Genomic DNA, 20435 nt, shown 5'->3' with positions numbered 1-20435 from the left:
GCTCTGTGCTGATAGCTTAGAGCCTGGAGTCTGCTTTGGATACTGTCTCCCTCTCTCTCTCTTTGCCCCTCCCCCACTTGTGTGCACTCTCTCTCTCTCTCTCTCTCTCTCTCAAAAATAAATAAACATTTAAAAAATTCTTTATTGTAACATAAACCTTGAGGCACCTGAGTGGCTCAAGTGGTTAAGCATCAGGTCACAATCTCATGGTTTGTAAGTTTGAGCCCTCTTCACTGACAGTGCAGTGCCTGCTTGGGATTCTCTCTCGCTCTCTGCCCCTCTCCCACTTGTGCACTCTCTCTCAAAATAAATAAATAAACTTAAAAAAAAAACCTTTGGGGGGCGCCTGGGTGGCGCAGTCGGTTAAGCGTCCAGCTTCAGCCAGGTCACGATCTCGCGGTCCATGGGTTTGAGCCCCGCGTCAGGCTCTGGGCTGATGGCTCAGAGCCTGGAGCCTGTTTCCGATTCTGTGTCTCCCTCTCTCTCTGCCCCTCCCCCGTTCATGCTCTGTCTCTCTCTGTCCCAAAAATAAATAAAAACGTTGAAAAAAAAATTAAAAAAAAAAAAAACCTTTGGGAAAAAAAAGAATATAAATCTCAATTTTTTGGTTCAGAAAACAAGGGCATCTATATTACCTGTACGGAATGTGGCAAGTCTACCACCTAAGTGGCTCATACCTGATTTCACAGCTTAGAGGACTTAGAATAACACTGGCAGCACACAAAACTGCACCCAGATAAACCTTTAAATATATTTTTATTAACTAAGCTAGAAAAGCAATCCCTACAGTAAAGCATGTTTGGAAAGATGCCATGGACCAGGCTGGGTAGAGCAATACAATTCACAAAATGAAAGCCTACTTGAATGTAAGAAAGTTTGTGTATGGTGACTCTGAGACACTATAATCAGCACAAAAAGAGGCTATTCTATTCTATGAAGATTTCTACACCCTAATAAAAATAAACTTACAGAAGAACCTTTGGAAAAGAAAAGGCTCTTTCCAATAGCCTTAATGAATACTTTACCTAGACTGAGCTCGAACACTCCAGATTTATCTTGCCTTGACATAATACAAACCGTACCAACTGGTTTGGTACAGGGTGAAGGGGGCTCTGCTCCACCCTCAACATGATAAGGCCTTTGAGAAAAAGGCACTGTTATTAACAGCAACCAAAACACAGCGACACCTCAGAGACTCCGCTGCCTACCCTTCCTCCAACTTCCTGGTTATTCCTTATAGAAAATATTGTATACAGTAATGATCAAATTATCCACCTTTTTTTCTTAACGGTTTAGCTTTCTACTTTCTATTCCATTTGAGTAATCTGCCCAGTGGAAGTACTCCCTACAGTTCAGCTCCACCATCTATTTCCTACACCTTCCCAGAGGATACTGAAACTGACCAAGACAGATTCAAGTAGCTTCCCCCTGCCAACCAGCGAGGAATGACACTGGGTCCATCACTAACTCAAAGTACTGTGGAAAACAATCAAGTCCCCAAGAGGCTTTCCTTCAACTTTTCACTTTCCCTTGTTTACCTGTTTGGGGTTTTTTTTTTGTTTGTTTGTTTTTTGTTTTTTTGTTGTTGTTGTTTTTCTGTTTTGGGGTGGGAGGTAGAGAGACAGAGAGAGCATGAGTGGGGTGGGGGCAGAGGGAGAGGGACAGAGAGAATCCTAAGAAGGCTCCACGCTGCCAGCACAGGGCCCAATGCAGGGCTCAAACCCACAAAGCCAGGAGATCCTGACCAGAGCCAAAACTAGGAGCCAGACACTTAACCGACTGAGCCACCCATGCGCCCCTTACCTGCTCTTTTCTAAGTCTCATATCTTGCATACGGCTCCCTGGAGTTTTGTTCTTTTCTTCTCCAAATTCCATGCCTGCACCCCTTTTCTACACCACTCAGACCCTCTGCCATTCTCTGCCTACTTGTCCAACTCCTGCCAAATTAACTTTTCTTAGACAGGCAGCACCCAACAGAACCTACTGCAATGATGAAAATGTTCTATGTGTATTTGTGCTGTCCAACATAGTAACCACTGGCCACTTGTGGCTACTGAGCACTTGAAATGTGGCTAGTGTGACTGAGGAACTTAATTTTAAGTTTGATTTTAACCAATTTAAACTTAAAGGTACATGGTAGCTACCAAAATGGACAATGTAACAGACTGTCCCTTTCCTGCTGCTATCACCTAAAACCTAATGAATTACCACTTTTGACCCACTAGGACAGCTATAATCAAAAAGATAGATGGTAACAAATGTTGGAAATAATGTGCAGTAATTAAAACCTTCACATGCAGCATAAAATGATGCAGCTGCTTTGGAAAAGAGTCTAGCAGTTCCATTTCAAATGGTTAAACACAGAGTTACCATACAATCCAGCAATTCTATTCCTGGGTTTATACCCAAGAGAAATAAAAACATTTGTCCACACACAAACTTACGTACAAATGTCCATAGAAAGATTATTCATAATAGCCACAACTGGAAACAACCCAAACAACCTCAAAAAATTCTCCCAAATTAAACTATAATAAGAGCATTTAGATTACTTTTCATTATCAGCATGTATTTGTTACTGGATACATATTACTATCACTTAGTTCTATTTACATGCTTTCTACATACAAAATAACTTTTTGTTTCAATTCCAAATGTCTATCAATTGGTGAAAGATAAAGCAAATATGGCATACCTATTAAATGGAGTATTATTTCGGCATAAAAAAGAAACGAACTACCACTACCAGGGTACCTGGGTGGCTCAGGCAGCTGAGCATTTGACTATTGGTTTCAGCTCAGGTCATGTGTCATGGTTCCTGGGTTCGAGCCCTGCATCAGGCTCCATGTTATTAGCAGAGCCTGCTTGGGATTTTCTCTCTCTGCGCCTCCTCCACTCATTCTCCCTTTCCCTCTCTCTCTCAAAAATAAATAAATAAAACTTAAAAAAAAAAATGAACTACCAACAGAAAGTATAACATGGATGAACCCTGAAATCATTATACCAGGTGAAAGAAACCAGACACAAAGAATCACGTATATATGATTCCATTTATACAAACTGTCCAGAATAGGCAAATTCATAGAGACAGAAAGTAGATAAGAGGTCATCAGACGCTAGGGTAGCGGAAATGGATACTGACTGCTAATGGACACAAGGCTTATTTTGGGGGACGAAACATTCTAGACATTCAGTTTTTAAATGGGGGAACTGTACGGAAATATGAATTATATCTCAATAAAGCTGTTACAAAAACAAAACAAACCCTGGGGCTCCTGGCTAGCTCAGAGAAGAGCATGAGACTCTTGATGTTAGGGTTCTGAGTTTGAGTCCCACATTGGGTATAGAGATTACTTAAAAATAAAATCTTAAAAAAAATTAAAAACCTAATAAAAATCAAACAAGGACTTCTAGAAAGCAAATCCCAACACTGTAAAATACCCAATAAGATAAAGAAAAGGACTACAGTCTTGCAAACATCTGATATGAGGCAAGCAGCACAGCCAAAAGCTTTAAAAGATGCTGAGATACATAACTGGTCCAGGCGCCTGGCAGCTTGAGATCTTAGGAGAACTTAGACCAGTGGTTCTCACCCACATTGGACCCAAAGCTCCCTTTCTATAATAAATATGTAAATACCCTCTACTACTGAGTGAAATCCAAAGCTAACCTATTTATTATATACATACAGATGCTTTCTAAAGATATATGTGGCAACTACAACTTTTTAAAAAATGTTTTATTATTTATTTGTGTGTGTGTGTGTGAGAGAGAGAGAGAGAGAGAGAGAGCAAGCATGAGTGGGGGAGGGGCGGAGAGAGAGGGAGACAGAATCTGAAGCAGGCTCCAGGCTCTGAGCTATCAGCACAGAGCCTGACACGGGGCTCGAACCCACCAACTGTGAGATCATGACCTGAGCCGAAGTCGGACGCTTAACCAACTGAGCCACCCAGACGCTCCTAAAACTTTTATAAAAATAAAAAATAGAAGTATTCTGTAATAAAATAAATGTGAATTTCAATATGTGAATGTTCAAGCAATACTATGCTAGGAACAAAACAGTCAGAAATCCACACCTCTAAGTTAAATCACTGAATCTGACAACTGCAAATAGTCTTAACTTGGGCCTGTGGTGGTACTACAACTGAGATACCATGCCATCTATCATGCATACTATCAATAATATGATTTTTGGGGCACCTGGGTGGCTTAATCGGTTGAGTATCTGACTTCGGCTCAGGTCATGATCTCAGGGTTCGTAGGTTTGAGTCCTGCATCTGTGCTGACAGCTCAGAGCCTGGAGCCTACTTCTGATTCTGTGTCTCCCTCTCTCTCTCCCCTCCCCCACTTGTGTTCTGTCTCTCTTTCTCTAATAAACAAACATTAAAATAATGATGATAATAATAATAATAATAATAAAGTGATTTTCTAAGAGGATGAACCACATTTAGTGTGATAGTCAATTTTATATGCCAACTGACTACACCACAGAGTGCATAAACTTTTGGTCAAATTATCCTGGGTGTAAGGATGTTTCTGAAAGAGATTAACATTTAAATTTAGTTTCCTGACTCCTTGAGTTGGGATGTTGGTCTTTTCCTGTCTTTGGACTCCAACTTGAAAAACTGGATCTTCTTGGCTCTCAAGCCCACCAACTTTCAGACTAGAATTTACACCATCAGCTCTCTTGGTTCTCAGGCCTTCAAACTTGGACCAGAACTTACACTGTTGGCTCTCCTGGGTCTCCAGCTTGCTGACTGCAGATCCTGATACTTCTCAGCTCCATGATCATGTGAGCCAACTCCTTGTAATAAATCTATTTTGGGGGAGCACCTGGGGTGGCTCAGTTGGTTGAGCATCCGACTTCAGCTCAGGCCATGTCATGATCTCACGGTTTATGTGTTTGAGTCCCACATCAGGCTCGCTGCTGTTAGCGCAGAGCAGGCTTCCAATCCTCTGTCCCCCTCTCAAACTGCCTCTCTCTCTCAAAAATCAATAAAACATTAAAAAAAAAACTTAAAAAGAAAATCTGTGTGTGTGTGTGTGTGTGTGTGTGTGTGTGTGTGTGTGTGTAGATCTTACTGGTTCTGTTCCTCTGGAGAACCCTGAATAATAAACTTGGTAAAGCTGAGAACAAAACAATTTCTCCTCAATGTCTACAGTAACTGCATTCCTGGAAAATTCCAGGAAGTGTAGTTCCAAAACTACACTTAAAAAATGCCTTCTTTGTGTAAAATGGAATTAGATTCTAGGCTCAGTCATAAGCATTTTTTTTCTATCTATGTAAATTATTCAGCAAGATATTCCAAAGTTGTGGCAGATCACAGGAAAAGTTTGGTTCTATGGAATGGACACTTCATTGAGTCTAGAATTCCATGGCCCCTACCTACTAAATTTCAACAGCAACCACCAACCATTGAGACAACCAAAAAAGCTTCCATGATTTTCTAAAACAACCCCGATCTAAGGACAAAAGTCTTCAAAAACAGATTATAATTCATCAGTAGACCTTGGCCCCTACCTGGTTAAGAAGGGAGAATCACTACCCTCCCTAGAGAGCCTCTGGAGTCCCCTGAGCATAGGAGAGATTACAGAATGGAGGGAAAGGACCAGCACAGTTCACAGCACTTCAAGTGCCTGGAAGTTTAAAAAAGGGGTGGTGTGGTGTATGTAAGTATAACTACTATCCCTTCCCCAATTCTGTTCAGGGCCATCATGTCAGCACCCACCTCTCATCCAGAGAAGTCAAGGTTCAGGGGGACTAAAAAGCAGCCCTCGTCACGGTAGTAACAGTATGGATCCTGTCTCTCTATATATACTAAGAATAATCTCAAACTATAATAAATCCATGAAGTATGTTAGATATCTTTCTCAAACAATATTTCTTAAAAACATCAAAATTGACGCACTGCTCCCAAAATAGGGAAAGGCACTGAAGGCCTTGAGTCGTGCCCTTCCGCCACCCCCCTCCCCGCCCAGCAAAGGGGCAGGCATCATGTCCCAGCTGTGCGGTACCCAGAACAGTTCACTGAATCTTCAAAAGAGCCCACACAGGCCTTGACAGAGGCTCAGAGAGTGTAACTCTCCCTGGGTCAACTATTCTTAAGTGGTGGTAGTCTGAATCCAAACCCCACACCCTGCCCACCACCCCATATGGTCCCCAGTGCAACCATACCCAAAAACCTCATCAGGAATGTGTGGTTTTTTGTTTTTTTTTTTTTTTTAACATTTATTCATTTTTGAGAGACAAAGACAGAGTGCAAAGTAGGGTGCGGCAGAGAGAGGGAGACACAGAATCCTAAACAGGCTCTAGGCTCTGAGCTGTGAGCACAGACCCAGGGCTCGAACCCATGAACTGAGAGATCATGACCTGAGCAGAAGTTGGACGCTTAACCGACTGAACCACCCAGGCACTCCAGGAATGTGCAGTTTTGATCTGAACAAATATTTCATAAGATATGAACAAAATGTTACAACACTAAAACTACACTGCTCAATCTGCGCCTTCTAAATTTATCTACTTGTCCTATGGGTCAGTGTTGGTATTCCTGACCACATTTTTTTTTTCATTTTGAAGGTACTGTCATGTTATTTAATATAAAATCTACAGATTTTTTAGAGCAGAAAATGTATCACCAGTTCTAAATCAGTATATATTAAGTTACAGCTATAAAAGTAAAGTTCTTAGCTGCTATTTTTTCATTTAAAATAATTATTTGTTAGGCATGGGCAGAGACACAGCTGCCCTCATTTTTTCAGAAATAACCCTGCATTTAGAGGGCTGCAATCTGGGTGGCCAGAACTCTCACCAGGATGTCCTAGCCCAAGTATGGGCTCCCCAGAACAGGATTTACAGCTCCAGGAGCCCTGCCTAAAGCTAATTACACACGCACAGCCATACAGGAAGCTTGAGCTTCCTTTACATCTACAAGATCACATAATTAAAACCTACTGAGGAAAACAAATAAAGCACCATCTCTTACCTGCCAGATACGGTAGATAAAATACTACTTAAAAATCAAACCACAGGGGCACCTGTCTGGCTCAGTCAGTGGAGCATTTGACTCTCGGTCTCAGGGTTGTGAGTTCGAGCCCCCATTTGGGTACAGAGATTACTTAAAAAAAAAAAAATCAAACCACAGACTCCTAAAAATGGAAAAATATCTTGGAGACCATTTATAGGAAATCCTGCATGAAGCATCACTGACAAAAAATCTTCTAGGTACAAGCATCTACTGTTGGAGGAGACTGACTACTAAAAGTTATGAAGCAAGTCATTGTTTACTCAACATTCAGTGAATACTTACTTTGTGCCATGGGAAATGCCAATTCTCTAGGACACCAGTCAGACAAGGCATAAATAAATGGACACATAAAGATAATTAAGACAAAAATACCCACTCTCAAGGAGCTCACAGTTTAGTGGAAGAAACAAGATACATAAATAGTAAAGACCCCATCCTTCATAAATTTTACCAAAAAAACAAGGTAAGTATATATACAAGGCAGTCCTTGGTTCTGCCTCTGGGGAACCAGTGTGAGGCACACACCTCCCAGAGGTGTGAGAAAGCTTGGGCTCACCTGAAGGACTCTTAAGAACTGGGTGTGGCTAGAATACCAAAATATCAAAACGAGGACTGGTGGGGAAGGGCCCAGTGGACCAAACCCTGGCCTTCATCTGACACAGGAGGGCAAACCACAAATAGATTGTCAGTGCAACCCTAAGTCAGATTTGTTATTTCCTAAAGACAAACCTGGCACTGTTGTGGAGGAGGGACTGAGGGGCATAACACCATGGCAGGGCTTAGGCAAGAGAAAACCTGATCAGCATCTTTAACTCCCTTCCTCTGACCTGGCTCCAAGCTCTCTACTCAAAAGTACACTGTCACCCCACAGCTCTCCCAGGATCTGAAGACCACCACAGCACTTCTCTATGCCTGCCTTTCTCCCACATCACTCCCATGAATTTTCAGTCACTCCTTCAGATTCGGCACCATCTGTGTCTGTCCGCAACGTGGTACATGGGCCCCTAGGAACTGGGCACAGATTACACGGATCTGGTCTGGCAAACAGAGATCCTCTTAACTTACAGGAAAAAAACCTGCTTTTCTAGGAGCTACCAGAGGCACATACTGAGTTCATGGCTACCTAATTAATACTCACATTTCTTTTTCACACATACAGACACTAAACTGTTTTTCTTTTTTGCCCTCCCCCCAACATTTCATTATGAAAAATTTCAAACACACGGAAATGTTGAAGAAAGTATAAACACCTCACTTTTCTCCTTTTCATAGCTGTGTAATTTATATTCTGAAAAATTTTCATTTGGTCCGATTCAGTTCAAGGCTGAACAGGGTATCTTAAAATTCTTTTTTTTTTTTTTTTTTAACATTTATTTATTTTTGAGAGAGAGAGAGAGAGAGAGAGAGACAGAGCTCGAGAGAAGAAGGGCCAGAGAGAGAGGGAGACACAGAATCTGAAGCAGGCTCCAGGCTCCGAGCTGTCAGCACAGAGCCCAACGGGGGGCTCGAACTCACAAACCGCGAGATCATGACCTGAGCCGAAGTCGGACTCTTAACCGAGTGAGCCACCCAGGCGCCCCGGATATCTTAAAATTCTGACTCTGACTTGAAACTCACAACTCTCCCTCCAACAAGTGCTTTCTTCAACCTAAGTCACACGACCACTCAGGATCCTTATCTACAATACAAGGAGGCTGGATTCTAGGATCTCAAAGGTACCTTCCAACTCCAAAAAACTTCTAACTTAGTAAAATTCACAGTACTGATGACAATGTTACATAAGACAGGGTAATGACAAAGATCCCTCCGGGTCTCAAAACAGTAGCAGAATAGTGAACTAAAATCAGGAGAGATGGGTGCCACTGTTTCCTCTTCTAGAAGAGGAGCTGATAAAACCTAACTATGGAGTTCTTCTACAAAATAACATGTATAGATGAAGGAAAAGAACAAAAATCCTGACATATTTATTCCAGGAGAATTTACTTTGCCAGCACTCAAAGGTCAGAAAAACAGTGCAACAATCCCAAGGTCAGGGATGGCACTTAATCTCAGGGATTCAGAAACCCCATCCTCCCAGGGCACCTGGGTGGCTCAGTCAGTTAAGCATCCAACTCTTGATTTTGCTCAGGTCATGAGATTGAGCCCCATCAGGATCCATGCTAAGTGTGGAGCCTGCTTAAGATTCTCTCTTTTTCTCTCTCTCTCTTTAGTTCTCTGCCCCTCCACCCTTCTTAAAATAAATGAATAAACATTAAAAAAAAAAAACTCCACCCTCCCCAACCACCCACCTATGAAGAGCACACCAATCAAGTTTCAGAAATAATGCCTAAAGAACCTTGAAAATTTATCTTAACTGTCATGATATTACATCAAGAAGGATCCACCCTGCTGAAGAACACAGACTGTCTTGGTAACTACCAGAGAGCTGAGGCCCATCCCTCACTGAGAAGCACCTTCAACCCTGGCAGAGTGAGGGAAAGGAACCCTTGATGGCACCTACAGGGTCATCCCCTAACTACCTCTTACAGTCACACCTCGATCTTGATACTGTCACTAATTTTTCCTTTGAACTCCTACTATTCACCTCCAATTAGAACCTTTTTTCTCCTGTTATGCAAAATGTATTGCTATTTAAAACTATTTAAATTTAATTATTATTTAATTGATATTTTTAAATCTACTGTGCTCCTTTAAAACAACCAGTGATCCCGGAGACTGCTCTACCTTGCATGAACGAACCTGTATCCCTGGGCAAATTACTCCACCTCTCTGAAATCTCAGTTTCCTCATATGTAAAATGGGCTGCTAATGCCACCTACCTTATAAGGATTTTGAGAGAATTCAATGAAGTAATGAACCTAAAGTGCTTAGCAGGGTTGACAGCCCACAGTAAAGATGGATAAATGTGGACTATCATAACATAAAAGAATACACCGCATGCCCCAAGTATGACTAATGCCTTATTAAAATAAAAGCAGCAATTCAAAAGGCACTTTGTAAGAGAAACCCTTTATAAGGAATGACTAAAGACTGTTTATACTCACTACTTACGTTAAATTATATACTATTGCACATAGATGTCAACAAACAACACTTGCTGCTGGTTCTTTCCCACTGAAAATTATATATCAGGAAATACTGAAAATACATGGTAGGGAGTTCACTGGAATGATAATCAGGAGACCTGGATTGTGGTTGCAAGCCTGACAAGTCTGCATGACCTTGGTAAGTCATGCTACCTCTAGGAGCCTTGTTTATAAGGCAAGGAGGATGGATTAGGATCTTTCAGAAACTCAAAAATTCTATGCCATAACTTATACCATTCAGAACCAGGAATCAAAACTACTTTTAAAAAGGAAACTGCTGGGCGTCTGGGTAGCTAAGACAGTTAAGCATCTGACTTCAGCTCAGGTCATGATCTCACACACAGTTCATGAGCTCAGGGCCCGCTTTGGGTGAGCCCCATTTCTCTCTCTCCATGTCTGGGGGGGGGGGGGGGCGTGCTCGCTTATGCCATAAATAAATAAATAAATAAATAAATAAATAAATAAATAAAACTGCTTATTAATTATTATTTTTTATTCCTATCAATATCCCACTAAAAATCCAAAAAGGGTTTCAACCAAAACAATCTAGGGATGCCTGGGTGGCTCAGTCGGTTAAGCGTCCAACTTCATTCAGCTCAGGCCATGATCTTGCAGTTCGTGAGTTTGAGCCCCCCGTTGAGCTCTGTGCTGATAGCTCAGAACCTGGAGCCTGCTTCTCCCTCTCTCTCTGCCCCTCTCCCACTCACATACATTCTCTCTCTCTCACAAATAAACATTTAAAAAAATTAAAAACAATCTAAATGTATTTGTCCCTTATTTTAAAAACTCCGTATTTGAAATGTAGGGATCAATTCAAGTAGTAAATTAAGAACAGACTTAAAACCCTGAGGAGAAGAAATCACACAGTCAAGGGAAATTTAGGAAACTAACCACACTGGAGTCAGTAACTACACGTTACTAAATGAATCAAAACCAACAACCAATCTTATCAAAGCATGTGTACTACAAAAAAACAAACAAAACACTGAAAACAAATTCAGCAAGAAATGTTTTAATTAGACAAATCATAATGCAACATACTGATCCACTGAATTCCTCAACACATGTGTGTTTATAACCCTTCTTTTGTGAACTGACACACAATCAGAGAAGTGCATTTAAAGAGAGACTTGGAGCAAGACTCCATTGAAAAAAGTCAAGACTTACTCAGAGGAAAAGCATGAGCACTGTCAGGTCAAAAAACTGCACATGTGCAAATGGGCGATACACAAGATGCACAAAACAGGGACAGGAAGGAGAGAGAAGACTTTGGATGTACAATTCTCTGCTTAGTCTGGATCCATATACAAAAGTCCATTACTGCCCCAAATACTTCAATGCTTACTAAGGAGCTTACTGACTATAATGCTTACTATTATCAAATGCTTATTTTTATTGTTAACACAATACCTTCTCTATTTTATTTGAGAGAGAGACAACACGTGTACATGCGAGATGGGGAGAGGGGCAGAGAGAGAGAATCTTTACCAGGCTCCAAACTCAGTAAGGAGGTCAACACATGGCTTGATCCCACGACCCTGCAGTCATGACCAGAGCCAAAATCGAGAGTCGGATGCTCAACCGACTGAGCCAACCAGGCACCCCCCTTCTCATTTTTAACACCAATTTTTTAAAGTATATTTATTTAAGTAATCACTACACCCAACATGGGGCTCGAGCTCACTACCCCAAGATCAAGAGTCTCATGGTCTTCTGACTGAGCCAGCCAGGCACCCCAATACCAATTTTATTTCATGCCTAAAATGAGGGTGTGATTATCAACTAATGTGCACATTTAATACGGTAGTCTGTCTTGTTATGGTACTGTTTCCAGAAATCAATGATCCACATTATGACTTAGTGAGGAAAGGTGGCATTAATATCCACCTCTCCTCCACTTCCACCTCCAGCCCTGAGAAGGAAGGGACTTCACCCTTATGTCCTCTTCTTTACCCTAGGGGTGCACCACCCTTAAACACCTTCATGGTCACAGAAGAAGGAAAAAACAGCTTCCTCTCTGATTTCCCCCACTTTCCTTCCCAGCTTCCTCCTTTCTGATTCTGGCCACACTCTATGAAGGGAGCAGGAGAAACACCACACTGACCAGCCATGCCCAACTGGATACTGAAGTTAGCAATAAGGAGCTAATGGTAAGCAGGGCCAGCACAGCCCCCAGGGGAAGGTCAGGGGCCAAGTCAGACTGTAGTGGAATGGGATAAAAAGCTGAGTAGATGAAGGATAAAGACCTTTTCAAAACTTTGGCTTTGTTAAAGGGGAGAATGTCAGAGAGTCATGAGGACGTGGAGACACTTTGCTGGTGTTGCTGTTGTTGCCTGGAGACTGTCAGCCTGCCAACAAGAAAGGTCGGTGCTGCACCAACACACCTGATTCTCATCATTGCCCTACGTGCTGGGAAGGAGGAAGAAACTGGGGTTAGAGAGGTAAACAGCTTGCCCAAAGTCTGAGCTCTTTCCACTAAACCATAACTGACAGACAGGATGCTAAGAAAAGGAGTTAATTATCAGCAACAAAAATTCAAAAGCACAACTCCGTGTCCATGTGTTTTTGGCCAGAGAGAAGCCTACTCATATTAATTTATGATTTTTCTCTATTACTCTACAAGACTTAACAGAAGGAAATCTTTAGAAACTAGAAGCTCCCTGGATTTTTCAAACTTAGAACCCTAAGTTTTCATTTTAGTGCTTTCCAAATAATGACAAATCTATTTTTTTCACTTAAATTCCAGTTAGTTAACAGTGTAATACTAGTTGCAAGTGTACAATATAGTAATTCAGCACTTCCATTCCTCACCCTGTGCTCACCACAATGAGTTGCACTCCTTAATCCCCGTCACCGATTCAGCCCATCCTCCCTCCCGCCCACCTCCCCTATGGTAACCATCAGTTTATTCCCTATAGTTAAGCATCTGTTTCTTGGTTTGTCTCTTTTTCTCTTTTCAAAAAACCTAATCTCATATGAAGACCTCTTCAGATCCATTTCTGGAGATCTCTCTTTTTAATACAAGCTGCTGAAAGGCTGTTAAACTGACAATACTTAACATTCCAGACAAGTGACAAGGCTGGAAGAGGATAGCCTGAAAGAATTTCTGGCTACAGTACACAAATGATTTTTCCAGATTTAGTCCAAAACAAATTGGTTCTCAAAGTTCAAACTTCCAGAATGCAAGAAATGTTGAGTCTCCTCTGGCCATTCCCTCCTGAGCCAAAGTCTGTGAATATTTATTTACAAAAAGAAAACGTTTATTCAGGACCCCTTCAAACCATGGTTTTATGCTCAGAGTTTTGGCAGACAGTTACACACTTGCACAATGCTATATTCATAGAATAAACTGTCAGCCATATTTTTAATTAAAAACACCATTTTGACATATTCTTACATTTATAACAAACTCTGATCTGAAACACAAAATGAAATATTTTCTTTGCATTTCACTAATAGTTCAATGTAACAATGTAAAAACTCCTTTAAAAATAAGCTTGGGGACACCTGAGTGGCTCAGTTGGTTAAGCGTCCAACTTCAGCTCAGGTCACGATCTCATGATTCATGGGTTCGAGTTCTGCATTGAACTTCAGTTCCTCTGGTCCCCCCTCTCTCTGCCCATCCCCTGTGCGCTCTCTCACTCTCTCTCTCTCTCAAAAATAAATAAACATTTTAAAGAATAAGCTTACAGGGGAGCTTGGCTGGCTCAGCCAGTGGAGCATGCAACTTTTTAAAAATTTTTTTAGTGTTTATTTATTTTTGAGAGAGAGAGAGAGAGAGAGAGAGAGAGAGAGAGACAGAGAGAGAGAGAGAGAGACAGAGCGTTAGCAGGGGAGAGGCAGAGAGGGAGACACAGAATCCGAAGAGGCTCCAGGCTCTGAGCTGTTAGCACAGAGACGGATGCAGGGCTCGAACCCACAAACCGTGAGATCATGACCTGATCTGAACTTGGAGGCTTAACCGACTGAGCCACCCAGGTGCCCCAAACGATTCTTGATCTCAGAATTATGAGTTCAAGCCCCACACTGGGCATAGAGCTTACTTTAAAAAAATTTTTTTATAAATTAAAATAAATAAATAATACAAAAAAGCTTAAAATTTTAGATTTGAACCACTTCACTAGAACAACCAAAATGAAAGACAGACTAAGTGTCAGTGAGGACAGGAACACCTGGAACTCTCACACACTGCTGCTACAAGAATACAACTTACTGCTACTCTGGAAAACATTTTGGCAGTTTCTCATAAATTTAAACACATACTTACCAGTACTTCCAACCCCAGGTATTTATCCAAAAGAAATTAAAACACATATCCACACACAAATGTTCACAGCGGCTTTTAAAAAATACATACAGGGATGCCTGGGGTGACTCAGTTGGTTGAGCATCCGACTCTTGATTTTGGCTCCAGTCTTGATCCCAGGGCAATGGGATCGAGCCCCAAGTCTGTCTCCATGCTAGGTGGGAGGCTGCTTAAGATCCTTTCTCTCTCTCTCTCTCCCTCTGCCCCTTCCCTGACCTGCGCTCTCTCTCTAAAATAAACTTTTAAATTTTAAAAGTTAAAAGTTAAAAATAAATAAAAAATACAGGGGAGCCTGGGTGACTCAGTCGGTTAAGTGTCCGACTTAGGCTCAGGTCACAAACTCACAGCTTGTGGGTTTGAGCCCCGCATCGGGCTCTGTGCTGACAGCTTGGCGCCTAGAGCCTGCTTTGGATTGTGTCTCCCTCTCTCTCCACCCCTCTCCCACTCACGCTCTGTCAAAAAAATAAGTTAAATAAATAAATAAATAATACACACAATAACTCCAAACCAGAAACAACCCAAATGCCCATCAACAAGGGAATGGATAAACAAACGGTGGTATGGCTATACAACGAAATAAAACTCTGCAAGAAAAAGGAAGAATCCAGTGATAACATTCAACAGCATGGATGAATCTCAAAAGCATTATGATAAGCAAAAGCATATGAAACCAAGAGTCAGACACTTGGCCGACTGAGCTGCTGCCGGTTGAGCATCCAATTCTTGGTTTTGGCTCAGGTCATGATCTCAGGGGATCAAGCCCTGCATCAGGCTCCATGCTGACAGTGGGGAGCCTGCTTGGGATTTTTCTCTCTCTCCCTCTCTCTATGCCCCTCCCCTGCTTGTGAGCGCACGTACACACACACACACACACACTTTCAAGATAAATAAACTTTAGGGGTGCTTGGGTGGCTCAGTCAGTTGAGCGTCCGACTCCGGCTCAGGTCATGATCTCATCGCTTGTGAGTTCAAGCCCCACATTGGGTTCTGTGCTGACAGCTCAGAGCCTGGAGCCTGCTTCAGATTCTGTATCTCCCTCTCTCTCTGCCCCTCCCCTGCTCATGCTCTGTCTCTCTCTCTCAAAAATAAACATTAAAAATTTTTTTTCAAAATAAATAAACTTAAAAAAAAAGCATTATGATAAATGAAAGAAGCCTGATATATTCCATTTACATGAAATTCTACAAAATGCAAACTTTCCTACAGTGACAGAAAGTAGATCAGTGGTTGCTTAGGGGTGGAAGAAGGGGAAATCAATTGAACAAGATACAAGGGAACTTTTGGGGGTTATGGAAATACTCTGTATCTGGATTGAGGTGCTGCTAATATGGCTATATACATTTTTCAAACCTCACCAAACTGTACATTTAAAATGGAAGCATTTTTCTGTATATAATCATATTGTAAAGTTCATTTTAAAAAATACAATAAAAAAATTCCTAAATGCTCAATTAAAAAAAGCAAAAATTTAGATCTGAGAATTGTTTTGTCAAGTCTTTCTAAACTAGTTAAAATAGATTAGAATTTGAATTTGGTTTGATAAAAATGAAATCTTTTTCAACAAGCATTTCACTAGTTAGATAAAATGAAAATTAATAAAAAGAAATACTAAGGAGTCCTTTTTCCTTGTGGCTACTGAGTATAAGGTCATGGTCTCAACAGTAGGCAATTTTGCCCCCTAGAGGACCACTGGCACTGTTGGTAGACATTTATGGTTGTCATGATGGAGTAGAGGTGTTACTGGCATCAAGCGGGTAGAGGCCAGGGATGCTGTAAACATCCTACAATGCACAGAACAGCCCCTTTCAGCAAAGAACTGTTTGACACAAAATATCAATAGTGCCAGGAGGAAGAAACCTTGGGGTACAGGGACTGGTTTAAGCCTGGAAGGGAAGATGTCTATCTTTCTGCACCTTACCATACACAGGGTCACATTCGCACAGACATTCTGTTGAATTGAGAAAGCAACTCGACAGAATTGGCTGATAGGAAGGGACTGTCCCTGCCACAGGGCCTATTACTACCCTGGATTTCCACCCACATTTCCTGGGAAAGGACAGCTCAAAGAAGGGCTCTCTCTGATCTCCCAGAATGAAATGTGAGGAGCCACAGGTCTCACTGCTTAGCTGCACCTCTTTCTGCAGTCCCCTAGCTGCCTGGCAGAGACTGACCACCCCAGAGGGTATGTATGGCCAAACTCTACCATTCTCACAACCCTCTGAAACCTCACTGGCAAGAGGAAAAGAAGTAAAACCTGCAGGCCAACTATATGCACCAAGCACTATGCTGGAAACTTCACACACATCATTTCATTCAACTGTCCTTCATCTAAGGAGATGGGTATGATTATCAAGTCCACTGTAAAAAGGATAACCTGACCCTTCACAGCTGGCAAACGTACAGCAGGGATCTGAGACGGTCTGACTCCAAAACCCAGGGCACTCCACCACAACTGGGGAACTCTGTGGACTGTCCTTCTTTATCTCAAGGGGTGGCATGTACAGTGAGACTCCAGAGGGCCTTTGGTGTGCTCAATGTTCACAGATGTTTCACTATGGTAGAGTCGTGTCTTGCCAAGACTTACAGCATTCCCTCCTCTCCATCCCCACCACCCCTGCAAGCCCAGCTCCAGCCTATTTCTGTTGGGAAAAAGTATAGCCTGACAACTACCACAGCCTCATGATGTTCTCCCAGACTGCAATGCTCCCACACCACAACTGTTTCTCCACACCGAAGCACAAAGTCCACCCTGCACTCCCCTGTGGCAGGCAATGCCCCACTCCCTGCCTCAGACCAAACACTCCAATGACCAACACACATCTTCCAGATCTCAGCTCCCACCGACCCTCCCCACCTGGTTTCCTGTTTTACACACAAACATAGCCATGCTTTTCCAAACACCCACACTTCTGCTCCTACCGTTACCTATCCCTGAGAGCTCCTTACCATCTTCTTGCCTGAGAAATAGCTGCTCACATGTCATGTCAAGATTCAGCTCAAATGACATCTCCTGGTACTTCCACTACAGCAATCACTTCACTGTATTTTATCTAGGCAGCATTTGGTACACAATTAGAGAAAAAAAAATGCTGTTTATCTCAAATTTAAATATAATTGGGCATCTGTATTTTCTCTGGCAACCCTAGGCTTGGCACACAGATCCACAAGCAGGGAGGAAAGGAAAGGCACCAGTAGGGAAGGGAGCAAAAGAACACAAGAAATAATATACAAAGTGAACCACGATGAAAAAGATGAACAGAAGTCTTATGCCATACTCAGCAAGAATATTAAAAGTCTGAATCTCTTTGCTTGACATCAGTCCTCCACAAAACAGCCTGACCTACAATTCCAAAACCAGTCTCTGGGACTCCTCTCCAAACAGCCTAAGTTTAGAGCAGCAGGCCTGTTTCTCTTTCACAAATCCAGCACTGGTCACTCTGCCTTACTCACACAGCTCCCACGAACTGATGTGTTCTCCCCTCAACTCTAATGTCCATTCACTGAAAATGCCTCCTCCTTCAAAGCCAACCTCAAAGGACGAGCACAGCTCATGTACCCTCAAGGTCTAGCTCAGACAACCTATGGCACTGATACCAATGGTCCCCCCCACCTCATGAGGGCCCCAGCCCTTAGACTGTAACTCTTCCAGCAATTACCAACACACCTTCAGATGCAGTTGTATAGAGACTGGTCCTCACAGGCCTCACTGAGGATACAAATACCCACTTATGAGGCAAGGCAGGGATAAGTACTTTAAAGATATCATTTAACAACTGTAAAGAAAATGGAACCAAATACCTGAAAAACAGACAAAAATCAAAGCTATGAGGTGAACAGCCCAAATCTCTGCTGAAAAGGACATGTGTGTCAGAAGTAAATCCTAATAAAGTCTTTCTAGACAGGCCAATTAACCACCTATTACACAGTTCACCACCTGTTATGAGACAACCTGTAACAGAGTGTAGAACTTCTGTTCACTGACTAGTGGTAGGATAAGGATATAAGACAAAAAAGAGAAAAACAGTGGAAAGCACTTCCTTCTGAGTTCAAAATGTCATAGTCCACACTTCCTTGTTAAAATGCTGAGATACACCATTTAACTCAATTACACTGATTTTGCTGTTGCCAATTCAGGATCATACTGTTTGTCTTCAATGTCCAAGCAATAAACCTCAATGACATGTCAGAATTTGAATAAAACATAACCAATCCGCTATTAAGAAAATATAACATGTAAATTTTTTTTTCTTTTAATGTTTCATTCCAATCTTTTAAAAAGTAAAATTTTAGAACACTGCTACATGATGTTATTACTAGCAAGCTGAATTTCAGTAAAAGGTTATTAGTAGCATATATTAAGAATAACAGATTCCCAGGGCGCCTGGCTGGCTCAGTTGGTTCAGCGTCCTACTTGGGCTCAGGTCATGATCTCACAGATCGGGTTGAGTTAAAGACCCAAGTCAGGCTCTGTGCTGACAAGCTCAGAGCCTGGAGCCTGCTTTGGATTCTGTGTCTCCCTCTCTATCTCTGCCCCTCTCCTCCTCGTGTGTGCGCTCTCTCTAAAATAAACATTTTTTTAAAATTAAAAAATAGTAATAATAACAGATTCCCATACAAGTATCACAGCATCTTACCCCCAACTCAGCAATGGAAATCTTCAAATTCTAATACAGAGCTCTGGAAACAAGTCAAAGAAGAAAGACTTTCAACTTAAGAGGTTGTTTAAAAAATATGGCTGTTTTCAAATCTGAAAAAATCCAGAAGGCAGGAATAGGACTAGTGAACAACAGATATCAAGAGGCAGATTCCGGGACAGCTAATAATCAGAGATGCCCCTACACTAAATGAACTGTCTTGAAAGTAGTTGGATCCTCCTCTTCGCTCTTCAAAAGCCTTCTACTTGTGGGGCTGGGAGGGCTGATTTATCACCAGACATCAGCGGAAATGGGAAGTTTCTACACTAACCTCAGTTAGCTAGGTATCAGATATTCACAATGGTTCATCTCTAAACCATCAGACAGCAGTGGGATAAATTCAATTATTTTAAAAAGCATTGTATGGTAGTTTGGCAGGAAGAATTCTCCTAGCTTACTTTCTCACTTGCTTGTAACTTGATGCAATCTTTTTTTCAGTTCAGCTACCCTTACCATCTGAAATCCACCAAGCACACTTCTGACACAGCATGGCATGGAGATTTAATCACTGAACAAATATCTAAAGTCTGGGCTTCTGACAAATTTTTTTTTAAGTACATAGACAAAAGATAAACCAGTAACTGCTGTGCAAAAATTCATTGGCCATCTGAGAGATAACAGGTCTTTTTCTTCTTGATCTCACTAATCTCTGAAACCACTTTCAAAGATGTGTGGTGACTAAGAGTTCTAATGATCCTTTCTCAGAAGCCATTCTGATGTCAACACAGAACCTACTACCACTGCTTACCACCCTCTCTGCCCATCTGCAGTGTGTAACTCCTTTGGCTATGCAAACACAGTGCCTATGTAGCTTTTTCTATAATCACATGCAACTGGGAAAGAAACAAGGTAAGAAACCTGGGTGTTTCTCTCCAAGGATATAAACCTGGGTAAGACAGTAAATACTGCATTAGCCTTTCTTCAGAGAATCTCATACTTATAAAATAAACCTCTCTTCAGCCTACCATCCTAGTATACACTCTTCCCTTTTCATTTCCAATTACAAAACAAAATCTCTGGGTGGCTCAGTCAGTTGAGCGTCTGACCTTGGTTCAGGTCATGATCCCACAGCTCATGATTCGAGCCCCACATCAGGCTCCCTGCTATCATGACAGCACAGAGCCGGCTTCAGATCCTTTGTCCCCCCCCACCCCCCCCACCTTAAAAATAAATAAACATTTAAAAAAATCTCCCTAGGAATACTATTGGAAAATATTATAAATTCCAAATTCATTCTTTACTGTCACTTTATTTAAAATAATACAGAAAGGGGGCGCCTGGGTGGCGCAGTCGGTTAAGCGTCCGACTTCAGCCAGGTCACGAT

General features: G+C 41.8%; 1 protein-coding gene across 2 annotated transcripts in view; it reads right to left on the bottom strand.

Moving 5' to 3' along the window:
- Nucleotides 1–20435, bottom strand: part of SPECC1L (sperm antigen with calponin homology and coiled-coil domains 1 like) — a 145694-nt gene that overhangs the window by 113437 nt on the left and 11822 nt on the right. The gene's annotated exons all lie outside the window — the stretch shown is intronic.

Source organism: Herpailurus yagouaroundi, unplaced genomic scaffold (genome assembly GCF_014898765.1).
Source record: "Herpailurus yagouaroundi ecotype Mexico unplaced genomic scaffold, PumYag 191, whole genome shotgun sequence".
Taxonomy (NCBI): Eukaryota; Metazoa; Chordata; class Mammalia; order Carnivora; family Felidae; genus Herpailurus; species Herpailurus yagouaroundi.
Note: the sequence above shows the minus strand (reverse complement) of the source record. Positions and strands in the feature narration are given on the sequence as shown.